This window comes from Cavia porcellus, unplaced genomic scaffold, assembly GCF_034190915.1.
Source record: "Cavia porcellus strain 051 isolate PalLab524CR breed Dunkin Hartley unplaced genomic scaffold, mCavPor4.1 scaffold_31, whole genome shotgun sequence".
NCBI classification, from domain to species: Eukaryota; Metazoa; Chordata; class Mammalia; order Rodentia; family Caviidae; genus Cavia; species Cavia porcellus.
Window position 1 is genome coordinate 31,938,632 of NW_026947514.1, and position 11,943 is coordinate 31,950,574.

Consider the following 11,943-nt stretch of genomic DNA (forward strand, 5'->3'; position numbering starts at 1 on the left):
TCAAATTTCTCCAATAGTCATATTTAAATTTCTCTAATTGCCTACATAGTGCCCTCTAAAACTGTCCCTCTGTCCCACCCAGCGGTCACCTCCCAAGGCTTACACACTGCACTGGTCTGCCGATGCCCCTTCAAGTGCCACTCATCACTACTGCTCCCGTGAGGAGGAGAAATCCAAGGAGTTTTTAGGTGCCCACACATAGGCCACAGTGTGCCTTCTTTATTTGTCTTGACTGCTGTGTATTCCTGAAGTGTTAAACACACCGACATTTAAATGAATGCCCAAATTATTTTCTGGGAAACAAATACAAAACCTCAGGGATTTTCTAAGATTTTGTGTTTATGTCTCTAGGAAATCTGGTCCTTAGCTAAGCTCTGCCCTTAACTTGCAATGTGACCTTGGCAAGTCCTTGGTGATGCTCAGTAAACAATGGCTGGGTGGACTATCCCCCGAGCCCAGCCGCGCCTAGCCATCAGCGTGCAGAGGAGGAGCTGGGCGGATCTGGAGTGCCTGCAGAAGCCCCTTCCTTTGTCTGGAGGACTGAATATTTCTGCAAGCAGGGAGGGATCGCAGGTTCCTGAGGCACCTCGGCCTGTGGTGAGTGCCCAGCACAGTCTGCCCAAATCTCAGACTGTTCCGGACCCCCCAGGCTTCTGAGTGCAGTGAAGTGGAGCAGTGGGTTAGAGGCCACTACAGCCGCCTCCCCATCCCAGCTACACTTGGAGGTCTGCTGAGCTCCCGACGGGTGGGCGGGCCTACACTATCCCCCAAGCCCAGCTGCGCCTAGCCATCGGCATGCAGAGGAGGAGCTGGGTGGATCTGGAGTGCCTGCAGAAGCCCCTTCCTTTGTCTGGAGGACTGTAGATATCTCTGCAAGCAGGGAGGGATCACAGGCTCCTGAGGCACTGTGGCCTGTGGTGAGTACCCTAACCCGGCTGTGATTGAAGAGCTGTGGAGCTTCCAAGGGGCAGGTGGGTGCACAGTGTCCCTGAGGCCCAGCTTGTCTGGAACTGCGGAGTTCTGAACAAGCAGAGGAGGGCCATTGGTTCTGCAGGCCCAATGGCTTGGGGTAGCATGGTGCCAGAGTCTCAGTAGCTGCAAACATAGAAGGGGATTTTCAACAGATCCTGAGGAAGCTTTCAAATAACACTTGAAACACAGAAATATAGGAAAATGACAAAACGAAAGACCAAATTACAACCTCAAACCTCCAGCCCATCTCAGGAAACCCTAGGAGGAATGTATTTAGAAGAAAATATATCCCATCCACCTCATATATCAGACACAATAGCTACTGAAGTTGACAAGCAACTCCAGGAAGCTTTAAAGAAATTCAAACTCGAAATAATATCCCAGATAAAAGAAGAAATGATAAAAGAAATGAAAGAGATTCTAAATATATCTAAAGAAAACACAGATAAAAATTGGAGGAACTAAACAAAAAGATAGAATCCCTAGACGAGCAATATAAGAAACAAACAGAATACATAATGCAGATGCACAGAGATATACAGGAAATAAAAAACTCCACTGAAAGTTGTAAAAACCGCCTTAATGAAAGTGAAGATAGAATTTCAGACCTTGAAGACAGGATCGCAGCTAGTGAACAGGAAAGAAAAGATCTTTTAAAAATAACAAGGAATCAGGAAACAACAATTCAACAACTGCAAGACGATGCAAAGAAGAATAACATAAGAATGATAGGGATTAATGAAAAAGAAGGAGACAACATAAAGGATATCAAGAGGATATTTAGAGAAGTAATAGCTGAAAATTTCCCAAGCATGAGATCAGAAACTGACATCAGGATCAGTGAAGCATATAGAACTCCAAATAGTCATAACCAAAATAAAACTACACCCAGACATATAATAATCACCATCCCAGAAATCCAACACAAGAATAGATTATTAAAAGCTGTCAGAGAGAAAAGACAGATCACTTATAAAGGAAAACCTATCAGAATCACAGCAGACTTCTCATCACAAACAATAAAGTCAAGAAGAGCATGGAGTGAAGTATTCCAGATCCTAAAGCAAAATGATTTCCAACCTAGACTGATATATCCTGCAAAACTATCATTTAAAATAGATGGTGAAATACGATACTTCCATGACAAAGAACAGCTGAAGAACTTCATGAACACCAAACCAACCCTGCAAAAAATATTGAAAGACAGGTTAGATACACAAAGGAAAAAACCACCAAGCAAAGCAAATAATTAAACAGAACAGAAAGATAAAGATGCAACAGCAGAGAGATAAGATTCCTACAATTAACCAACATTTAACAGTAATAACCATTAATGTAAATGGTCTCAATGCACCAACCAAAAGAAACAGACTGGCAGAATGGATCAAGAAACAAAATCCAACCATATGCTGTTTACAGGAAACCCATCTAACCCAGAAGGATACTCACAGACTGAAAGTCAAAGGATGGAAAACAATTCTTCATGCAGCAGGAATCCAAAAAAAGGCAGGAGTAGCCATTCTGTTTTCAGACAACGTGAACTTTAAACAAACAATGACCATAAAGGATAAAGAAGGTCGCTACATACTCGTAAGGGGAAAACTCCAAGAGGAAGAGATAACTATCTTAAATATATACGCACCAAACTCCAGAGCACCCAGTTATATAAAACAATTATTAACAGAAATGAAAACTCAAATTATCAGTAACACAATTGTAACAGGAGACCTTAATACACCATTGACACCAAGGGACAGATCAACCAGACAGAAAATGAGCAAAGAAATAACAGAACTGAATCATACCTGTGAACAAATGGGTTTGATAGACATATACAGAATGTTCCACCCAACAACATCAGAATACACATTCTTCTCAGCAGTACATGGATCATTTTCTAAAATAGACCATATATTAGCTCACAGAACATATTTAAACAAGTGCAAAAGAGCTGAAATCATCCCTTGCATGTTATCGGATCATAGCGCTCTGAAATTAGAAATTCATGATAAAAGATACTGCAAAAATCCCACAAACACATGGAAACTGAATAACACACTCTTGAGTAATCAGTGGGTCACAGAAGAAATTAAAGAAGAAATCAAACAATACCTAAAAGAAAATGAAAATGCAGATACAACTTACCGGAATCTGTGGGATGCAATGAAAGCCGTCCTGAGAGGAAAATTTATTGCACTGAGTTCCCACATCAGGAAAACAGAACAAATACAAATAAATAACTTGATGCTACACCTCAAAAAGCTAGAAAAAGAAGAGCAAGTCAAGCCCAAAGCCAAAAGAAGAGAGGAAATTATAAAAATCAGAGCAGAAATCAATGCAATAGAGACTAAGAAAACAATCCAAAGAATCAACAAATCAAAGAGTTGGTTCTTTGAAAGAATAAATAAAATCGATAAGCCCCTAGCCAACCTTATTTTAAAAAGGGAAGAAAAAGCTCAAATTCATGCAATAAGAAATGAAAAAGGAGAAATCACTACAGACCCAATAGAAATACAGAAGATCATCAACACCTATTTCGAAAACCTCTACTCTCAAAAGTTTGATAACACAGAAGAGATAGACAGATTCTTAGAAGCATATGAAGTGCCAAAGCTAGATCAAGAGGATGTAAAACTGTTGAATAACCCAATCTCTGTTACTGAAATTCAAAATGTAATTAAGTCCTTACCCACCAAGAAGAGCCCAGGCCCAGATGGATACACTGCAGAATTCTACAAGAAATACAAAGAAGACCTAATACCGACACTCCTCAAACTATTCAATGAAGTTGAAAAGGAAGCAATCCTTCCTAAGTCATTCCTGGAAGCAAATATTACTCTAGTACCAAAACCTGAAAAAGACCCAACTAAAAAAGAGAACTATAGACCGATCTCCCTAATGAACACGGATGCAAAAATCCTCAATAAAATATTGGCAAATAGGATCCAGCAAATCATCAAGAAGATTATACACCATGACCAAGTGGGATTCATCCCAGGAATGCAAGGATGGTTCAACATACGCAAATCAATAAATGTAATCCATCATATCAATAAAGCCAAAAATAAGAATCACATGATCATTTCTATAGATGCAGAAAAAGCCTTCGATAAGGTCCAACATTTATTCATGATAAAAACTCTACAGAAAATTGGAATAGATGGTCTTTACCTCAATATAATAAAGGCCATTTATGACAAACCAACAGCCAGCATCATACTAAATGGCCAAAAATTGAAAGCCTTTACTTTAAAATCAGGCACAAGACAAGGATGCCCTTTATCACCACTCCTATTTAATATAGTACTGGAAGTACTAGCCAGAGCAATTAGGCAAGAAAGAGAAATAAAAGGGGTAAAGATAGGAAAAGAAGAAGTTAAGTTGTCATTGTTTGCAGATGACATGATACTCTACATAGAAGACCCCCTAAGCTCCATTGAAAGACTCTTAGATACAATAAATAAATTCAGTAATGTGGCTGGATACAAAATCAATACTCAGAAATCAATAGCATTCCTATACACAAACAACAAAATCACAGAGAGGGAAATAAGAGAAACTGGACTATTCACATTAGCAAGCAAAAAAATGAAATATTTAGGAATTACTCTTACGAAAGAAGTGAAAGACATACAGTGAAAACTATAATACACTGAAAAAGGAAATTGAAGATGATCTCAGAAAATGGAAAGACATCCCTTGCTCATGGATAGGAAGAACAAACATTGTGAAGATGGCCATTCTCCCAAAACTCTTATACAGATTCAATGCAATTCAAATAGAAATACCATCAACATACCTTATAGATCTAGAGAAATCACTCCTAAATTTCATCTGGAACCAGAAGAGACCTAGAATATCAAAGGCAATTCTAAGCAGCAAAGACAAAGCAGGAGGCATCACAATCCCTGACTTGAAATTATACTACAAAGCAACAGTAGTAAAATCAACATGGTATTGGAATCAAAACAGAGCTGAAGATCAATGGAATAGATTAGAAGATACAACCACAACTACAAACACACTCAACCACCTTATCTTTGATAAAGGAGCCAAGCAGTTTCACTGGAAGAACGACAGTCTCTTTAATAAATGGTGCTGGAAAAACTGGCTCTCCATTTGCCGAAAACTAAAGCTAGACCCATGTCTATCACCATGTACTAAATTAAAATCTAAATGGGTCAAAGATCTGAATATTAAAACAGAAACACTAAATCTATTGGAAGACAAATTGGGTAGAAACCTTGGAGACATAGGAGTAGGTAGAGAATTCATGAACAGGACTCAAACCGCACGGGAAATACTTCCCAGAATCAATAACTGGGACCACTTCTTATTAAAAAGTTTCTGCATGTCAAAAGAAATCTCCAGCATAGTGAAAAGAAAACCCACAAACTGGGAAAAGATTTTAGTGAACTCTCTCTCAGACAAGGGACTCTTGCCTAAAACATATAAAGAATTAAAAAAACTCAGACCTCCAAAATTCAAAGATCCAATCCAAAAATGGGCATCTGAGATGAATACGCAATTCTCAGATGAAGAAATGCAAATGGCAAATAAATACATGAAAAAATGCTCATCATCATTGGTCATTAGAGAAATGCAAATTAAAACCACACTGAGATACCATCTCACTCCTGAAAGAATGGCCAGGATCAAGAAAACCAACAACAACAAATGCTAGAGAGGCTGTGGGGAAAAAGGAACTCTCCTGCACTGTTGGTGGGAGTGTAGACTGGTACAGCCTTTGTGGAGGTCTGTCCGGAGGTTTCTCAAAAAGTTGGGATTGGAAATCCCATTTATTCCAGCTATTCCACTTCTAGGCATATTCCCAGAAGAACTGAAAGCATCATACCACAAGGATATATGTGCACCTATGTTTATAGCAGCACAATTTCTAATCACCAGATCTTGGAAACAACCCAAGTGTCCATCAACTGAGGAATGGATAAAAAAGGTGTGGTATTTTTATACAATGGAGTATTATTCAGCTATAAAGAAGGATCACATTGAGATATTTATCAATAAATGGGCACAGCTTGAGACCATACTCATAAGTGAAATAAATCAATCTCGCATGTATGAATACCGAATAGTTTCCCTAATGTAAGTAATGATTCAAATATATAAAAATATGTGGTAATCATGATTCCCCATTATGTGGCCTTGAAGCCTTATAAAATTTTCACTTATTAATTAGAAAGGCTTTATTCTGGGCTTCTTGATATGGAAATATTTGAAGCTATAGTATATGAAGTTTTATCCAAATATTTCAAGGAAAAAGACAGACACTATGGTAACTACTATTCTTTAAAAAAATTATTTAGTTATTTCTTATGTTTATTTTAATTAAGGGAAAAATTTAAAAAATTAGGACATATAATAGTAACTCTTTTCGATTTCCTATTAACTTGTTTTGAAGTCCTGTAATACTCCCACGATCTTGTTTGACTGATTAGACTCTGTTCCATTCTGTGCGATAGTATCAAGTCTGAGGGTATAGGCAACTAATTTGAAGGCAATAAGATTCACAAAGATGCCCAATCTGGTTTGACTATTGTCTCCTTTGGAAGTCCTGTAATGTTTACAATGCCTAAGTTTTATTGGTCTTGTTCTCTACTGTTTTGTCCAACTTTATAATATCTAATGAGATAGACAATTCTTTTTAAGGAAACAAGAGACAACGTTGATAACCATTGTTGATAACCTTGTACTCTGTTCTACATCATGTGCTATGTCTATCCTTGGTTTTGACTGACAGCTTTGTTTTGCCATATTTGACTTTATTCTCTACCCCCCCCCCCAAAAAGTAATAAGAACTAAGGAGTAATAAAATCCAAAATGTGTAAATTTTGTTGTAAAAAAGAGAGGGAGAAAAAAAAAAAGAGCTCTAACGGATGTAACAGCAAGTGTGTTTAGGGGTGTTAAATAGCTGACTATATTAATGTTTTTGGATCATTGAACACAGCTGTTTGCAGTCTCTCTGTTTGAATGTCTACTTTGTATTCTTTGATACTGTGATTTGAGCAACTATTTCCAAGATGATAATATGTAATCTATTAACAGGTGATTTCTTACTGTTACGTTTTTTTTTTTTTTTTTTTTTTTTTTTTTTTTTTTTTTGTAGTTCTGTATTATGTGTAACCTTACACTGCTTTGTTTTGTTTTGTGTTTTTCTCTTTTTCCTCTTAAATAAAAAAAAAAAAACAATGGCTGGGTGGACGGGTGAATAGATGGGTGAGCAAACTAAAGAATTTTGCACCTCTGGATTGATTAGCTACACACACACACACACACACACACACACACACACACACACCAAGTCAGTGTACTTCTGGATCCCACGTTCGTTCTGTTGTTTTTATTTTTATAAAGTTCTGGGGTCTAGGACACATACACAAACCATTGGACGCAAGCCACTCATCCGTCTGAAAATCCCCCGTTCCCTGCCTTTCTTCACTGGGTCTTTTTCTGCACAGATAGTAGGACCAGTGAGCTGAACTCCGTGCTGTGTGCTTGTTGCGCCACCTGCTGGACGACTCGAGCGATACTCAACTGGTCTCACGCGGAGGCGGCTGACACTGAGGTCTCAGATGTTAGAAAGCTTTCCTGTCTTCGGAAACAAGCGCTTCCCTCCCTTTCTTATATGCGTGATCACCCCTTGACGAAGCTTGACCCGTTGCTACCCCTCACCAGCGTTTTTACTTGAATATGACCGAGTTATGAGTCTGAGAGAGAAACCAACCAAACAGAGCAAATAACAGAGCTGGGCAGGACAATGATGTGAACACATGAACATCCTCCTGGCAGGACTTGGTGGCAGCACAGGAAAGCATCCTACCCTGCACGGGCCTGCAGGCCAAAGCAACTGGGTCAAGCAGCTGGGCTGGGAGATGGTCCCATTCTCCTGTGGTCAGGCAGAGATGTGAAACACCAGGGAATTGTGAGATATTAGATACAACAGTGCTACAGGCCTGCGGAAAAGAATATGTATACTTTTGAAATATGCATATTTAAAATCATACAGTAAGTTGTTGGAGCCATTGAAGCTAAATACACATGCAGGGCTGTGGTGCAGCCCTGGGCATAGCTGAACGAGGAGATGCCACAGGGGGCAAGATGGGCCACAGCTGAGGCCACCTGGAGACCTTCTCCTAGGATAGTTTTCCTTGATTAGCATCATCTGTTGCTCTGAGGGGTCCTTGAACCCCTCCTGAATCCTGCTCAGGTTCCTGCATTCTCCACTTCAACCCCTTCCTTGCTTTGAATAAATACAGGCTGCCCAGGTCTGTCTCAGCTATCAGAGTTATGAACTCTGCAGAGGATTCTGGTCCTTCTGGAGCCCTAAAGATCATACTGCTTGTCTGATGCATTCGCACCTCTGCCATGTACTCTTCTGGGAGATTGGGGATCTGGCACAGACCCCAACAGTAACTCATGAATAAACCTACACAATTTCAAAGAATCCTTGTTATTCAGACTGATCACAAAACAATAAAACTAAGCATTTTTAACAAAAGTAGGGGACTTCGAATTTCACAACAAACCGGGTAAAAAACCTGTGAAATTTTGAGGATAAAAAATGATTTAAATTATTTTAGAAAAATTTAGACAGTCACTAAAAGAATGAAAATACTTCTAGTGACTTCTAGGCAAGGAAAAAAGAATTATTTTAGAAAATTTGTAAGTTTTCATTCCAAAACAAGGTTGCAAAGGTAAAAAGGGAAGAGCATTGAAGCAATAATACAAATTGAGACAGAAGAAATAAGCCCAGATGAATTCATAATTATAAGGATACGCATATTTAGCTCAGATAATAAAGGACATAATTTGTCAGATCAAATCAAAGCCCTCTAAATCCAGCAAAACCACAATGAAATCTTTAAAGGATGAAATCCAGCTGAATGATATAACGTGGTCAAACAAAATTAATGACATGGTAAAAAGATTAAAAGAGGATGAAGAAATTTTCATATAAAAACATTTCATCAAGAAACCAGGGACTGAACTGAGCTATATCCCCAGCCCTTGTTTTATTTTTTACGTGGAGACAGGGTCTAGCTGAGTTGCTAAATTTCCCACAGGGCTCAAATTTGTGACGCTCCTGCCTCTGCCTCTCAGAATGCTGGGGATGGTGCCTGTGTCACATCACACGTGGCTCTAACAACAGAATGTAGTAAAGCTCGTGTCTTCCAAGGCTCCAGCAAAAATGCAATGCCTTTTTCCACCTCTATATTCTTCATCCACTTCCTCTGGGGAAAGCTGGGTAGGACGTCAGGTGGACACTGAAGCAGCTAGAGAGAAGCCCCAGGGGAGCAAAAACCTGCTTCCTGACCGAGCAAGGAGGAAGCAGCTCTCCTGCCCCAGCCAAGCGTCAGGGCACTGTGGCCCCCTGAGGTGCCCCTAGCCAGGAGCCCAAACGAAGCCATTTCTGAATCCCAGACTTCTAGGAACAGTGCAGGGAAAAATGGTGTATGTGTGTGTGTGTGTGTGTGTGTGTGTGTGTGTGTGTGTGTGTGTGCTTTCAGTGCTCGGGATCAAACTTGGGACCCCAAGCATGCTAATCAAGTCTACCCCCAGCCCTATTGTTGTTTTAAATCATTAAATTTGGGAGTAATTTTTTTAATTTTTATTTTAAAAGGGTGAAATTAAACACAACAAAACAGAACAAAATAGAACATAAGAAAGCAATGTAAGAGATACAAATTTCAAAGCTAGATGACCTGAGATCTTACTCTATCATATTGTCTCTTGTTTTCTTCCAAATAGTTGTCCATGTCTTCGCATACAGAGATTTCATACAAACAGAATGAGGAAGGCATTTTAGGTCTTCAAAACCAGACAATAGGGAAGTCAGTAATGGCTGTCGTAGAGTCTGGAATAGCTGTCCATACTTTCATGTATATTGAAGTTCAACGAAACAAAACTGCAGGGGGGTAGGGCTTGCTTGGTTTCCTTGTGCTCCAGGTCCCAGCATGGCGCAGGTCCCGATAAACACCGGTGGCTCCTGTCCTGGTCCACGGGAGCCTGCCACACTCACAGCCACTCACGGCAGGCGGGGAGGGGCAGGGTTTGCTTCAAGCTGTTTCTTTCTAATGAATTGACCATTTCATTGTCCAAGTTCCAAAATTGCCAACAGACCATAGAAAGACGTATCTTTAGGCTCCTTCTTGAAACCAACAGTGTCAGGAAGCTGCCAGCCTTGATTCAGGGCCAGGGGGGTAATTTTTTATACTACAACAATTAATGAAATGGCCTCAAGTTTTATAAAGCAAAAATTACCATAATTTTAAGAAACCGACATGTTCTTAGGCAGAAGATTCTAAAAGCCTCTATCACCAGGCATGGTGGTGCACGCATGCCTGTAATCTCAGCACTCAGAAGGCTGAGGCAGGAGAATTGCCATGAGTTTGAGGCCAGCCTGGGCTAAATAGCAAGAATGTGTTTCAAAAACAAAACAAAAAAAAAGCCTCTATGATAAATAAATATATCACGCAGGGGAAAAATATTTACAGAATAGAAAATAATAATACTATCAGCCAAAAGCTATAAAGTGAATCAAAAACTGGACAGCTTATATAGGTATACATATATATGTGTGTATGTATATATACACAAGATAGATAACTATGCTACTAATCTCTGTAAGTTCATCAAGAACAGTTTGTGCTCTCATTGTTTGTCATTTTTTATGCCTAAATTTTGTAACCTGAACAGCTACCTCTAAAAGGACAAAATGCCACATATTAACTAGGATTAATTTCTTACTTTTAAAAAATTCTGGTTCATTTCTATCTTTTGTTTTGTTTTTAAAATATTAAAAAATGGACAACTGAAATGAACAAACACTTCACAGAAGTATAAATGACCAATAAATATGAGAAGAATGTTCAACATTGCTGGCCATTAGAGAAATGCAAGTTAAAACAACACTGAGATTCCTTCCATCTTGCCCCAGAAAGAATGGCCCTCACCAAGAAACCAAATAATAATAAGTGCTGGCTAGGCTGCGGGAATCCTTCTACCCTGTTTATACTGGTGGGAGAGTAACTCAGCCTGGCTGCTGTGGGGGCCACTATCAAGAGTCCACAGATGACTAAAACTAGAAATCCCTGCTATCCCCCTTCCACGAATCTTCCTGAAAGAGTTAAATCATCACATTACAGTGATCCAAGCAGATCCATATTTACAGCAGCACGATTCGCAATGGCTAAATCTTGGAAGGGACCTATTATGTCATCACTATGTGAATAGATGGAAAAGGATGTAGCATTTTTACACAATGAAGTACTACTCTGTGCCGGTGTTTATTGGGATCTGAGCCATTTAGTAATGTGTAGGAAAATGGTTGCACCTTAAGACTATAATGTTAAGTGAAATAAATCAGACACACGGGCTTAGATGTTGTACCGCTTCTTCTGTATGAGAAACCCAAAATATAAATAAAAAAAAAGCAAAATAAAAGACAGATAATAGGAAGGGGAGATAGAGCTTTTGCAAAAGGGAAGGGGACCAAGAGATGTGGGACAGGATGAGAAAAGAATAGAGCAGGGCTGGGGATTTAGCTCAGTGGCATAAGTGCCTGCCTTGCAAGCAGGCAGTCGTGAGTTCGATCCCTGGTACCAATAAAAAAGGAAAAAGACAAAAAAAAAAAAAAAAAAAAGAAAAGAAAAGAATAGAGCTGTGCTCTGCATGTGGACCAGCTTCCCTGCAGGAATGTAGGCGTGGCGTACTGCCAAACTGAAATACATAAAAACTAGGTCACAAAAAAGAGAGCTTCTGAGACAAAGTCTCCCTGAATGCCAGTTTACTGGACTCAGTTTTGTGGACCATCCTGCTTCAGCCTCATAGAGAAATGGGATTATGTATATTCACACTCATGCCTGATTTAAAACATGTTTTCTTTAAAAATAAAAGTCAGGCATAAAGGCACACACCTGTCATTCCAACACTCATGAGGCTGAGGCAGGA

General features: G+C 39.4%; 1 non-coding gene across 1 annotated transcript; it reads right to left on the reverse strand.

Annotated features, from left to right (window-relative positions):
- Positions 1 to 10,052: 10,052 nt before the first annotated feature.
- Positions 10,053 to 10,189, reverse strand: LOC111757625 (small nucleolar RNA SNORA2/SNORA34 family). Its single transcript, XR_002791927.1, has one exon. It is a non-coding gene; the product is annotated as a small nucleolar RNA SNORA2/SNORA34 family (small nucleolar RNA).
- Between the last annotated feature and the right edge of the window lie 1,754 nt (positions 10,190 to 11,943).